Here is a 15,331-nt window from a genome sequence, read left to right on the forward strand (position 1 = left end):
TGGGACTGTGCCTTCCAGTAGTTTCTCCTCCTCCTGCTGTTTTGCTGCGTTCTCTTCCCACCGCCCCGCGCCCCCGCCGAGCCTGGCCATCTCCCCAGGCCAGAATGAGCCCCTGCATACCCCATCCCACGCCCACCTCCCCGGGCGAGGCTTCAGGGCCCAGGTAAAGTCCCATCCTCCTCCCGAAGACTTCTAGACTTTTCCAGGTTCCAGAGAGCTCTCTCCCCAAACTTCCAAAAGATTTATCCTTCATATGGCTCCATAAGACCTTGGAAGGTGGATGTGGTGTGAATTTTCCTTTGTGTGGTGCTTCTCCGTTCTTCTGGTTTGTAAGCTCCTTGAGAACAGACAGAGAACCTTTTATATGAGACGGGGCTCTGTCAGTACTGTTCTTTCAGTTGAGGTGCTATGAATAGCTCCTATCTGTTGAGTGAGGCCAAGGGTATGTGTTTGTGTATGTATGTATGTATGTATGTATGTATCTTCCTCTCTCTCAATCTCTCTATCTTCGCTATCTTAATTCGTCATCACAACATCCCCATGAAGTGGCTATTACTATGTTTATTTTGCACTTGAATAAATTGAAGTTCAGAGGGAAAGAAAAAAAAAGAACTTGACCAAGGCAAAACAGCTAGAATGGAAGGGGGCCCAGGACCATAATTCAAGCACATTTCCCAGATCTATGCACCAAACACATGGTCTCTAAACTTTCTGTACTGGGTATCCCTTTCAGGAAATATGTGTATCTTTGTTTGCCATTTATAAGTTATATGTATCTACCATAGTATCAAAACATTATGTACATCATAAAACATATATCACAAAAATATAAATAAACACATAATATAAATCTAAGTATAGACTGTGATCTCTAAGTACCATTTCCCACTAAAAGAAACCGGCTCCTTGGAGAAGTTTGGGGTGAGCTTGGAAAATCTTATACCAGAAAGCAGGGAAGCGATCAATTATCATTGGGGTCACATCAAAAAAATCAAGAGCCAACTTGAATAGATTCCATTGGCCAAAAATGGGATGCTTAGAGCCACTGCAGTGGATTAAACCACATTATGTTTATTCAAATTCACGTTTATAATAATACTAAAAAAAATACCCTGGTGATCACTTTTGGAGAACACTAGGTGATCAACTTATTATTTTGAAAACGGGTTAAAAAAAAAAAAAGAAGCATTATCCTACCTTTCCTATAAGAAATGTGCCTCAGGTTAGCAAATTACTAATGTGAAGATTCTCTTTACAGAAGTACTCCAGCTAATAAATGAAGACAGATAGATAGAATTAGAACACCACACTTTGTAACCACTAGTGAATTAAAGGATTTGGCAATGATCATGGAAGACTGCTGATATCACAAAAAAAAGAGACAACCAAATATTATATTCTCCCAATAGACTTCCTTAACACTATCTACAAAAGGTTCTTGCCAAAATATTTAATTTGAACCTGAAGAAGACTCTTGATTTTTCATTTACAGGAAACACAAGGGATGGAGGCACATGATAAATGATACTATGGGAACATAATCAGCAAAATCCAGACTGTAGAAGATTAGTCAAGAAAAACAATCCAAGTTATTCAACCAAAAAAATTGCAAAAATAGAGAAAAAGAGATTAAGAGGGGGATCAATAGATTGAAAGGGATGGACTTAACGGAAATATTTATCCATCACAATGTATGGAGTTTGTTTGAATCCCAATTCAAACTATAAAAAAATATAGGACAACTGAGGAAATGTGAACACTGATTGGATATGCAATTACATTGAGGAATTATTGCTGATGCTTTTGGAGTACAATGATGGCATTGTGGTTATGTTTTTAAAGAGGGAGGACCTGTTCTTTATAAGCTTGTTTTTCAGATCCTTATATTGGAATATTTATAGATGTAATGATAAGTGTCCAGCCGAACACCGAGCACTGGTTATCAATTCCCGGTGCACCGGTCACCAGGCCCAGGGGAGGACTGCAAACACTTCTGCCCACTGCACCTTGGTATCTGCGTTGCCAGGAAAAATACTGGATAGAACAACACTTTCCTTGCACAGAGAAGAAACAGTAATATCAGCTTCAATAGTGGGTATATAGACCCCACGGCCATCGGGTCTCTCCCAGAAGCCAATGCAGGGCAATTGGCCTGCATGCACCCCTCTTGGGGTGGAAGGACCCCAACCCCTCTCCCATGGAGTCTGAAATACTGAAGGCTGGGGGCATCCCTGGGGGGCCATTAATGTATGGGCTCAAGCAGAACAAAGGAAGATTCATTGAGCCTGAAATAGGGAAAACTATTCTCACATAAGGTGATAATAAGCCCAGTGGGCTCTTTAGCTCTTGCTAAGGCAGTGCTCCAGTGGGTCAAAAGTCTGCAGGCATAAGATGGCCTTTGCAAAATACAGTGTCTGGGATTTGCTTTAAATAATATGGGAGGAGGAGCAGGCAGGGCAAGTAGGAGGGTGAACGGAGGAGAAAAGACTAGCCATGAATCGATAATTTTTGAAGTTGGATGATGGTTTACACGGGTACATGGGAAGTTCATGATCTTATTCTGCTTTTATATATATTTGAACTTTTAATGCAAAAATGGCTTTGTAGTAATAACATAAAAATAAAGATAAATATAAAAAGTCAATATTTTCTTTCTTCACTTCCAGTGAGTGGATTGTCTGCAGATAGCATCCTCTGGGTGTGACACATTTTGGAGACCACTGCTGTAGTCCACTGTGCAGCGTTACCTCTCAACCCGGGGCCCACAGGAAGCATGACTGTCAGAAGGGTCTCTTCCCCCCGGGAACCAGGGACTGCACCTCATCTAAAGGCCTTCAGAGACTGAGACATGACAGCCCACCTTGCCAAATCAGCAGTACTTACAGCCCTGTCATCAGGAATTCCTTCACTCTGCGGGACCTGGGTCTCTTTCATAAAAATGGAAGGAATGTGCTCTTCAAGATCCCTTCAGAAGGAAAGACTGGCATTGTTTAAAGAAAAGAAAAATCCAGTGTTTAAGAAAAAGGAAAAAGACAAATTTCTCCTTTAAGAAATAACAACCCTGCCAGCTTGCTCCGGGTGTGAAATAATGCCATTGGCAATGAGATTGGGGTGTTCTATCACCGTCTCAATAAACTTTCTTTCCCCTGGGTGGTATTTAATAGTTACTGCTTCTATGCCCCATTGGCGCAGGCATAATTTATTGTTTGTTTACATGTTTCATTTACTCTGCCAAGGTGGGAGCCCAGTGATGCATTATTACTGTGCATGCCTCTGTGTGTGTGTGTGCTCGCATGCTTGCACACACATTGACAGACTACTCAAAGACACCTGACAGGTCGTGAGTCTTCTACTTTTCACAGCTCCAGTGGCCTCCCCAGGACGACAGGCACCTCCACGGGCTCTTGGCTTAGATCAAATGTGTCCTGTGTCCCCACAATCCCTTCTCCTCTGAAAAGGAGCAGGACAGTCCCACGGTGATGCTGGTTCCCTGTGACTGCTCACCTTCTGCATTCCCTCCTTTGACTTACCTTCCTGTATGAAGATGAAATTCCTCCCATTTCTGGGTGGAACGTCAGTTCACACAGCACTTTTCTGAACAGAGTCGTGTGAAGGAAAGAAAGCAGATGTTATTATCTGCCCTTTTTCTCCATTGGAGACCCAGCAAGGTCAAGGATGTATGCAAGTTCAAACAGCAAGGGAGGAATCCAGCCCTGGCCAGCTCCGAAGGGAGAGCAATGACCACTTGCCCACTCACCAGCTCTCTGACCTGGGGTGAGTCACTAAATGCTCAGGTTCTTCACTGTTAAAAGATGCAGATGAGGGACTTCCCTGGTGGCCCAGTGGTTAAGAATCCGCAGGGGACACAGGTTTGATCCCAGGTCCGGGAAGATCCCACATGCCGTGGAGCAACTAATCTCGTGCACCACAACTACTGAGCCTGCGCTCTAGAGCCCGCTACCCACAACTACTGAGCCCGCGTGCTGCAACTACTGAAGCCCGCGCGCCTAGAGCCTGTGCTCCGCAATGAAGAGTAGCCCCCGCTCGCTGCAACTAGAAAAAGCCTGCATGCAGCAATGAAGACCCAACACAGCCATAAATAAATAACTAATATAAGATGGAGATGATGGTACTTACTGCACAGGACTGTTTCTGAAATGATACATTATTTGAAATGCTCAGCAGAATGACTGGCATGTCATAAATGTGCTATAAATGTTACCAACGCTGATGGTCTTTTTAAAGTACCGTTCTAGGACTTTGTAATAACAGCAACAATAATAGGGAACTCCTAGGTAATAATAACAAGAATAATAACAAAATAAGTGACTTACTACATACCAGACACTGTCTGAAGCCCTTTTTGTGAATTAACTCATTTATTCATCACAACAGACCTAGGTAGTAGGCATTATTATTCCTCCTGTATTATGGATAAGGGGCACAGAGGTTGTTAGGTTGAAGTAACCTGATAATTTCCTTGCCTTTAAAAATGGAATTAAGCCACACTTGAAGTAGTTCCTCTTTCTGGCATCTTTTCTATCATCATTCCAGATGCATGGACCTGTGACTGCCATGGGGGTCTCCAAACCCCCCACCAGCCTTTGCTCCGAGGTCACCACCTCTGTAGCATCTGCTCCCCAACTTCCCCCTCTGTTGGTGATATTCCCAGTCTTATGTCCCAGGGGTTCCTTTGGGGAGGAAACTGAGGCTCAAAGAGGGTAGCAACCTGCCCAGACCTACACGGTGAGCTCCGAGGGTCCAGTCGGTGTCCTTACCCTTCCCTCCGTGTCCCTGGATGCTGTAAGAGCTCGAGCGGCCGAGCTGCCTGCTGCCTCCGGGGCCTCAGGAGGCCTGGACCATGGCACCAGCGGCTGCCTGCCTCCGAGCCGGAGGGACAAAGACACTCAGTAGGGGGCACCCGAGAGCTCAGATGGCCGGCGGCTCCCCTCCCTCCGGGCCCTGCCAGGCGGGAAGGGCTTGGAATTTAATCCTCCGCATTCCATTCTGGGTTCCTGTGACATAATAAAGCCCAAGGAGGGATCTCGAGTGACTGGTCAGCAGAACCCCCAGCGGGGTTTTCTATAGATAGCCAGGGCGTGTCTCGGGCTCGGTCCTCTCTGCGGGAGGAAAGTTCTTTCCTGCCGGGCTGGGCAGCGCCCTGTGCGGCAGGTGGGCGACGTGAGGGACCGGCCAGGCCCCGGGCTCGGGGGACTTGGTCGGACAGCAGGGGAGGGGGCGCCAGGGATCCTGGGCCAGGAGAGGGAATTCCAACTATGGAGTTTTGGAGAAAACTATTTAGTTATTTGCCCTCACTGACCTCACCCCACGATGGGGCTGAGGCTACGACGAGGCGTCCCAAATACTGAGCCTCCAGCAGCCTGTGACGCTGGCTCTGCAAAGATTCTGTGGCCTGAGCCAGGCTGTCGTTGGCGAGAGAGGCGTGTTTGGAATGTCGGTGCGGCCGCTCCTGTGATTGGAGGTTTGGGGTTTCAGAGTTCCTTAATTTGCATGGCCAGGCGGCATGCTTATTACAGCCCACAATAGAGGGCTGGAATTTGAAACTCTGTTTACCTTCCAGATTCCAAACAAACAGCATTCCTATCAATAATGTCACATAAAGACCGGCATGATGGCATGATGGTATAGAATCCTATCATGACTTACATATAGATATATATTTTATTCTGTCTACAGGTGGAGAGGAATTCTCAGGAGCCATGCATATATTTTACATAAAATAAGAGCTAAGATGCCGAGGGCTTTAATGATATAATTTCATCATGGGATTCTGGGCTCTTTGGTTTATGCTGCCATCAAGAACCCCGAGACAGAATTAATTCATGTAACTGGGACAAGCCCAAGTGCTGTGTTTCCATTCCCCTTATAAGTGAAGTCACCTATTTTAATTGCCCAAACATTTGGTGGGTAGGAAGGTGGAGGAAAGCCTGTCTGACGTATTCATTAGCTGCAGAATAAATTCCTTAGAGGCAATATACTGTTGTTGTTACAAATATGAACAGTCAGGTCAAACAGCCTGGGTTTGAATCCTGACTTGGCCTGAAAGCTCTGAAAACTCAAGTGAGTTATTGATGATCCCTGAGCCTCCATTTACTCATCTGTGATACGTGGTTGCTGAGACCTGCCTCTCAGGGTTGTTGAGAGGATTAAAGGCTGTCAGAACTGATGGGATGGATGAATATAATACCTCTGAAAGGCCTTCGGTCCAGTGCCTGGAGCACAGTAGCTATTGATACATGACTGCTGTATTATTAGCTGTACAGCAAAAGCAAAACCTCCCTGAAATGATTCCCTGACACCGTGGAGGTCCAGGAATCTTAGCCACTTCCAGCCAGGAGCTTCTCTTTTTAGCCCCTGAATTCCCCAAATGCCCCACATTTGTGAATTGTATTCTTCCCAGCCAGAGAGAGCAGGGTGGCAGCCCCCGCCCTGTCTGGAATCCCAGAGCACCTCTGAGATTCTGACCTAGCACAGCTGCCTGTTGCAAATAATTTAGGAAACATGAAACAGAACATATTGCAGTTCCACAGAAAGGTCTGAAGGGTGAACTTTATGTGGCCGTCATGGATCCGCTTCCTCCTGGATCGAAAGCAGGGCTCTTTCTGGAAGAATATTGCCCTTCTGCCCCACCAGGCGAGGAACAGGAGCTCCTCAATTGCAAAAGATGGGGTCCATGCAGGTACCATTTCTCCCTAAAGTCTGTTATCATGCTGCTTTGTCCCTGGCATCTAGAAGGGCTTCTCAGTAGATGTAAGCAGAGCGCCTGCCTGTAAGTAGACCTTAGCTTTGTAATTCAAAATCATGGCTTCACACCTTGCCTCCATTATAGCTTTGTGACCTTGGCATGGAACTTCGTGTTTCTGAACCTGTCTTAAAACCTGCAAGGTGAAGAGAATGGAAAGCCCTTCACTGGGCGATTGGGTAGATTCAATAACTTATTGCATGGAAAGTGCCCCATACAGCTTCTGGCATATGGTAGACCCCCTGTGAACCTCGTTTCTCTTCCAAACAGCCATGAAGTCTGAAGCAGAGAGGCAATGGCCACCCAGTTCCCTCCTATTATTTTCCAAGAGGAAAAAGGAAGAAGACCATAGAGCCAAGGGAAAATTCCACTTCGGAGAGAAATGTGTGGCCATGTGATGTCGCCTGCCAGGCCCTCAAGTGGTGCGGAGGTGAGGGTGACAGAAGGGTATTGCCTGCAGCCCATAAGTGACCGAGCTGCAGGGCCCTTGCCGTCACCGGCAGCCTAGTTACTGACACACTTGCCTTGCCGAGGCCTTCTCTGAGCATGCCAGCCTAAATGACCTGAGAAAAGATACTGCTGTTAACTGTCAAGAGTGAAAGGATATTCTATCTCAACAAAATTTTTTTTCTTTTTTGCTTGAAATCTGGTCACCCTTTCCTAGCTGTGATCTCTAGAACCGGGAGTCCCAGTTCATCGGAATAGAGTTTAGAGTCTTTAAATACTCCCACCCATTTTCCTGGTCAAGCAGCGGCAGCAGATAATCATTAAATGGGGGGTGGAGGGGAATGATATGGCCTACAGGCTGTTGGCAGGGGCCCCTGTAGGATGCATGTTGAGATTTGTCTTCGTAACTGGACGGACCCCTCCTTTTAAAAGCCAAGAATTTGTGTTGGATGTATGCACTCTCAAGCTTCTTCTACTTATTCTATGTGACTTTTTCTTATGTACCTCTGCTCTCTCTGAAAATATTTTCTCCTCACCCATGTGAGTGAACTGGTCACAGTCATTCTTAGGAACTGCAAATGGAGTTGAATTTATTTGCAGGTCAACTCTGCAGATGCCAAGTCCCTGCAACAGATCTTTGGAGAGAAAGAACCCTAGCTACAAAAAAATAAATAAATGTAGACTTACTTGTTTTCACCTCTAAAGCAGGTACCATGCCTGTTAAGTTTCATGTATTTCCCCACGGCACCTAGAATAGTTATTTCTAGTGGTTGACATTCCATAAATGGTACAGTCTGTTTACCTTCCAGATTCCAAACAAGCAGCATTCCTATCAATAGGAAGAGTCTCAGAGGCAAATGGAGTGGGGAGGGGGCTACAAAGAATGGATTCACCTCTTTAGTGACTCACTGTTTGTGACTGACACCATTATACATCCCAGAAGGCCAAGTGTAGAGTTTACATGAAATCATTCCAAGGAAGTGTCAATATAAAAGATGCTACATAAAATAGCTACTGGACACTCTTTCAGATTGTAGTCACCGAAGAGCCCGAATCTTTACTTGGTCTGCTTTGTATCATGCCCAGCACCATGTTACATAGAAATAAATGTATAATTTTATAAAAAATAAATGCTGTTAGAAATTGACAAGAATGCTGGAAAGATCACTGGGCTGAGATTGCCTCCATATTTGTGACGAACCAGCATGTCTCTTTGGTAAATCTCTTGGCTCTGCTGGACCTCAGTTATATTTGTAAAATGACCAGATCACTGCTTCCCAAACTTTTTAACCATCAAAAAAAAAAGAAAAGTTCTTGGACACCCTCCCCTGATCCCACCACTTCATTCATTTGCTTAACAAATATTTACTGAGCACTTATTATGCACCAGTCACTCTACTAGGAGTGGAAATACAATTTGTGAGAAAAACAAGCACATTCCTTGCCCTCATGAAGCTTATAGTCTAGTGGGAGAGACAGACACAAAATAAATGTCCAGACAAATAAAAATGCAATTCAAAATTGTGTTAAGTGCTCTGAAGGAAAACGCAGAGATTATGAATCTAACATGGAAACCTAGTTAGGTGTTGGGAGATCATAGAAAAGACCTGAGGTTGTATTTTTAATGTCCTTTGAGAAACCACATAATGATAAAAAGTTACTGCTAACTGAATAAGGCTTTAAAATTATTTGTATCTTATTAAGCACAACAGCATGTACATACATGTGGGAAATAGTAGTTTGCATGTCTAAGGCAGCTAGAATCCATTGAGTGCTTTGTATATGAATGTACACATGGACCCCGGGCATCCTGCAAATTCTACAGCCTCCCAGGGGACTGACGACCACTTAACAGAATATCCCTCATCTCCCAATGCCTCTAATAGCAATTTGCAGGGGGCCTCAGGAAAGATCATAAAGAAAAGTAGCTGGTTTTCTGATCAGGATTCGCATGAACACTCAATGAAGGCCAGGTCAGCTGCCTGCTCCTCAGAAGCCAACATACCCATCAGCTGATGACCACAGATGGGTCTCCTGACCAGAAGTGGAGGTCACCTGGCAAAGTTTATTTACCTCCAGGCAGACCTGATCTAGATCATACTCCACATTCAAAAACTAAGTGCTTTTGACATTCAGTCCTTGGCTCACCGAGTGGAGGCAGCAAGGGCCTCTTCAACACCCCCGCTAAACCCCAAGATTGTCTGTCTGTATTTTATTTCCCGGGGCTCAACTGGGTGATTATATGTTACATCCCAGGAACAAACATGTGTTTCTTCCATATGGGTCTCTTAGCTATGTAGGTGGCTGTACATACTTGATTCATGTTTCCAGATGGGTCAACCTTCCCACTGGAAGTAGAAAATTCCTATATTCTAATCCTCCTGGTATAATCAGGACGCAACAAGTTCAGATGAGAAGCTGGGTCCAGGATGGGAACAATCCCCTTGAACAGGCAAAACCACCTAAGGATGGATGAGGAATTCACATTCTGCTTGCCGACTGCCTGTCCTCTCCAGGAGGAGGGAAAGAGGAGTTTGAAGTCTGTGCAAGATCCAGACTGAAGCTGGGGCAGTTCCATGCCTTACCTGGAGCGGATGTGCCGAAAAGGAAGGTCCTTGCAGTGTTGGTGACACCTCACTTTGATCCTAATCCCTGGGCGGCAGAGATGGCCCCTTTGTCACATGGCCCCAGTGGTGGCCAGCCCAGTGGGCATACAGTCACTGTTTGTTGAAAGAGTGAAGGGTCTGGAAAGGTGTTGGGGTGAGGTCACTGAGCCAGGCAAGTGGACAGAAATCAGCCTCAAATGTACCAGGAGCGACTCTGAAGGCCAAAAATAGAGGAGCGCGCGCCAGAGAAGTCGAGCACACACCCAGCTTAGCACTTCTGTTGCCAAAGGACTGTTGCCCTTGTAGAAGGTCTGACCTCACCTTCCCTTTTGGTAGGAAGTGCCTCACATTCGTTTGAAATACAATCGCGTTTAGAAATTACTTTTTAGAGACAGCACCTGAGGACATTCCAAATATGTAAAGTTCACATTTATCTGTTACCTGGGCCATTTATGTTTTTATTTAGATCCCATCAAAGTCTAAAACAGGATTAGAAGTGACAAAGTGCTCACAGAGAGCTGGTGAGTACAGGCAAATGCCCCCCTGGAAACCATGCTCTACGATGCACATCTTCACTCAGATCTGCTCCATCCTCACTACGACCCTTGAGTCAGGCTCTGCACTTGGTTCAAATCCCATGAGCTGGTATGAGTTGGGATAAATCACTTAACATCTCTGAGCTTCTCTGCTTTCTTTCACTTTACTGTGACGATTCCATTTATTTTTGTAATCAATTTTTGTCTTTTTGTGACATGGCAGTGAAACAGGTTTCCAGGACATAAATTCAAATTTTCTCAGGGTGACTCACGCGCATGATTAAAATATCAAATAGTCCAAAATGTTTTGGAAAGTAAAGAAACAGTGCCCTGGTCCACCTCTTCCCAGCCTCATTCTGTTTCCCATAGATGACAGCCTCGAATGCTTTTCTGTTTTTAGTTCTGTCTATGGTTTCTCCTTTCATCTCCAAATTGTATGTTTACACCGCTCTGCCTTGATCAGCAACCTTAGTAGACATTATCTATCCACTTCCTTCTAGGGTAGATAAAGTTTTAATTCTTGTCCCCGACTCCCTCCCACGTTTTGAAAGTTTTAGCTCTTTTCATTTCTCTGTTACTGCTCGAACTGCAGACAAACCCCTAATTCTTGTTCCATCAACAGTCAATGATACCTCTGACTACTCATTCAGGAAGATGAAGATAAAAGCAGAAAGTCTTTCTTCCACCTCTCTACCCACTTCTGCTTCCCAAATTCTATCTATTCTGCAACCACAATTAAGTTTCCCCTGCCTTGTTTATAGGCTGATTCTAAAAACTGAAAACGAGAAAAGAGTGCTTTCATTATGACTATGTAAATATTGTTAACGGAGCTAAGCAGAGTGCCATGATTACATTTCTTCCTCGTGGTTCTGATGTCATGACCCCGGTTCCACTCAAAGCAAAATGTTTCAAACATCAAGAACAAACAGTCTTCTTTCTCATACTCATCCAGTTGCTCAAAATATGGCCACATGCTAGCTTAGTTCCAATATGGGCTATGACTTCTTTGTACATTTTGTTTTGTTTTTCCTGGAGTTTCTGATTGTCTTTTTTCTTGTTGGTAGAAGAAACATATACCTTCTTTATGATATTCCGCTTTTATTCACTCTACTCACTTCTTATAATCTGTTCCAGTCTTCTGGAAAATGTTTTTTTTTCTTAGAGTCCATTGATATTCTCTTTCAATGTGGACTGAGGCTTGCAAGGTCAGCTGACAACCGGCATCCAGGAATTCCCTGGGTAAATTATATTATTTCTTATATTAAAAACTTTCCCTTTTCTGGGATTTTGCCGTAGTTTTGCTGAAGTTGACACACTCAAGTAGCTTCCTCAGAAAAGATATATAGAAGCAAACTTTATTTATTCTGTAGTATCTGAAACTGACTTTATTAGGTGCTCACACTTAAATGTTTGCTTGGCTTGATATGGAATTCTAGTTTGAAAATAGTTTGTTCTCAGAACTTCAAAAAACCTTACTGCATTTTGGCATCTGTGGTTTTGAATTTGAAATCTAATGCCAGTTGGATTCTCTTTCCTCACAGGGGACTTATTTTTTCTCTTTGGAAACTCTTAAAATTTTCTGATTCCCAGTGTTCTGATGTTTCACAGTGAGTGTGTCTAAGCAGAAGAATTGTTTCTTTTTTCTCGCTGGGCATTTGGTAGCCCTTTTGTTTTTAAAACTCTGAGCCTTTTCTTTGATTATTTATTCTGTTATTTTCCCTTTGTGTTTTCCTTGTTCTCTGTTTTGAACAGCTAAAACGCAGATGCTGGACTCTGTAATTGATCTTCTGTATCTTTTTTCTTCATATTTTCCATCTTATTTTCTTTTTCCTCTACGTTCTAGAAGATTTTTCTCAACTTTATATTCTATCATTTCTATTAAACATTTAATTTGGCAATCACTTTCTCTAATGTCTGAGAATTCCTTCTTGGTTTCTGATTGTTCCTTTTCCTTAGCACTCTGTTCTAATTTATACATGCAATATCTGTCCAAATCTTCCTGTAGTAGGGTGATTATCCTAGTTTGGGCTGCTATAACAAAAATGCCATAGACAGGGGGCTTAAACAACAAACACATATCTCGCAGTTCTGGAGGCTGGGATGTCCAAGATCAAGGTGCTGATAGATGCAGCATCTGGTGAGAGCTCAACCCTCATGACCTAATCTCCTTCCAGAGGTCCCACCTCTTAGTACCATCACCTTAAGGGTCAGGATTTCAACATACAAATTGTGAGGGGACACATTCAGTCCATAACAACGATTGTGTATCTTGATGGTATATCAGGGATAGTCATGGTTTATACCTGTTGTCCTGGCATAATTATTAACATCTCCCCATATTGCTTTCAAAATTATCCCAGGTTGGATGATAAATTACACAGTCTCTTTACCGTGAAGTTATTGAGAATTATTTTTAAACTCCTCTTCTGTTCTTGAATTATTTCTGTTTCTTCAGGGTGACATTTTTAGGTTGTTATTTTTTAATCTTGATTGTCCATTGATATTTAAGAATGAAGAGTTAGGGATTGGGGGCTCTGGGTCCCTAGAGCTTGCTGAATGGGGGACTTTAGTGTGGATAGATAGGGAATTGACTTCTGTTCTGAAGACTTATGCAAGAAAGAATAGAAGAACTGTATTCTGGGGTACCAATAACCATAACAACTGTCCAAGTTCTTCTCAGACCATTTGTTTAATTTCTTTAGGAATACATGAATTTGGGGGGGTAATGGTGATAATTTCTTGGCTGTCATGCATTCTGGGAGGGCCAGAGTGGGGAGCAATCATTTCATATACAGACCTTTGACCTTTAATCAGTGCCTCTTTTTTCAGTTCTAGTTCTCAGTCCTCTCTTCTGCCTTACCTGGGAAGTCAGGTTCTGCTGGGCAAATGGACTCCATCCTCCACTGCAAACCTCATCAAAGTTTCTCACATGCACGTTTTGGCTGCCAGAAATTTGCTAAAATCACTCATCCACGGACAGCGCCCCCTCTCCATGCTCTTGGCTGTTATGAGTCTATGCTTTTTTTCCTTTACTATCTGTGTGGGAGGTGTCAGGAGGGAGGAGATGTGCTCAATCCATCATCTTAACTAGGAAGAGAGTTGTACCTTCTCTTTTTTAAATCCTTTATAGTGAGGATAATGATACCTTCCTATTATTTTTCTGGCAGAGATTTTAGGTTGAACCTCAATATCCATTCTCCTTCATTTGTAATAGAGCTCCCATTTTTAGCTGGTACATGGCAACCAGGGAAAATCCTAGCTTCCCTTGCAAATCCATGTTACTAAGTTCTGGTGAAATAGGATGTAAGTGAAACAGGCCTTGTAGCAGCTTTCTGGAACTGTCTCCAAGAGACAGGAAGCATGTGCCTTTGGCACTAACTTCGGTTGTGAGCTTGAGACTACATAAAGAGCCTAGGTTTCTGACACTGTGGAGACCAATACCAGCCCTGGACCACACATCAAGACATTTATGGAACAGAGAAAATTTGTTTTGTTTAAGGCATTGCTATTTTCAGTTTTCCTTCACTACAGCCAAACCAAAACCTAACTCATGCAACCTTACAAATGATCTGGGAGGTACCAAAAAGATGAAAAATGTGAAAGTGATTTGTAAACCGTAGAGAGCTATAGAAATGTCAGATATTATTATTACGTCTTACACTGGACTAGATTTTAAGCTCTTCTTCTGGACTGATTACTTTTCAAAGGAAGCCCCTTTATTTATTTTTATCATCAACAGCAGGCATAGAGAAGTCGATATAGTTGTTTATTAAAATAATTTCCATAGTGATTAGTTCTTTAAAATAATTTCAAAACCATCAAAAGACAAAAGAAAAAGTGTTAAAATACTTTCAGCTTATTAATTTCCCTATATAATAAAGAGCCTCTGAAAATAGAGAAAAAAGACCAAAGAGATCAAGAACTTAATAGGAAAAAATGAGCTTAGGACATGACACTGAAGACAAAACGCAGATTGTCCCAAAATATATGAAAAGGCACTGAACTTCACTCACGACAAGGTAAATACAAATGAAAAACCACATGAGAATGTGATTTCTCACCAATCAAATTAGCAGAAATCCAAAAAGGTTTGAGCCCATCCTCTGCTGGTGAGGCTTTGGGGAAGCGGACATGCTCAGGCATTGTTGGCAGGGATACAGCCGAGGATGCAGCCACACTGGGCTGTGATGGGCAATTAGGCCGCAGCTGCCAAAGCACAGAAACATTTATTCATTCACTCAGCCATTCTGCTCCTGGGGCTCTAGTCTACATACCTGACATATGTACAAGGTTATTTATTACAGCAGTGGAATAGCAAAAGACTGAAAACAATCCAAATATTCATTGAAGGGGAGATTTTAAATAAATTAAGATATGTAGTACAATGGAATATTATACAGCAATAAAAGAAAAAATGAAGAAGCTCTCCAACTGCCAATATGGGAAGAGTCACAGGATGCTTTCTAAAGTGAGAAAAGCAAACCAAGAACATAAAATAAAACTGGTCACAGACCCCACCCTAACTACAAAGGTGCTGAGAAAACTGCACATGGGCTATTGGGTGAGCAATACTGTATCCCACAGGAATGGCCACTGTGTCTGCATTCATCTTGTCCCAGTGAAAACGGGTCAGGTTGGGCTTCCCTGGTGGCACAGTGGTTGAGAATCTGCCTGCTAATGCAGGGGACACGGGTTCGAGCCCTGGTCTGGGAGGATCCCACATGCCGTGGAGCAACTAGACCCGTGAGCCACAACTACTGAGCCTGCGCGTCTGGAGCCTGTGCTCCGCAACAAGAGAGGCTGCGATAGTGAGAGGCCCGTGCACTGCGATGAAGAGTGGCCCCCGCTTGCCACAACTAGAGAAAGCCCTCGCACAGAAACGAAGACCCAACACAGCCAAAAAAAAAAAAAAAAACGGGTCAGGTTATTTGAACGTGTAGAAACCCGACTAAAATGGGGCTGAAAAGGATCCCTCTTTT

The sequence above is a fragment of the Balaenoptera borealis genome (assembly GCF_965194805.1).
Source record: "Balaenoptera borealis genome assembly, chromosome: 4".
Lineage (NCBI taxonomy): Eukaryota > Metazoa > Chordata > Mammalia > Artiodactyla > Balaenopteridae > Balaenoptera > Balaenoptera borealis.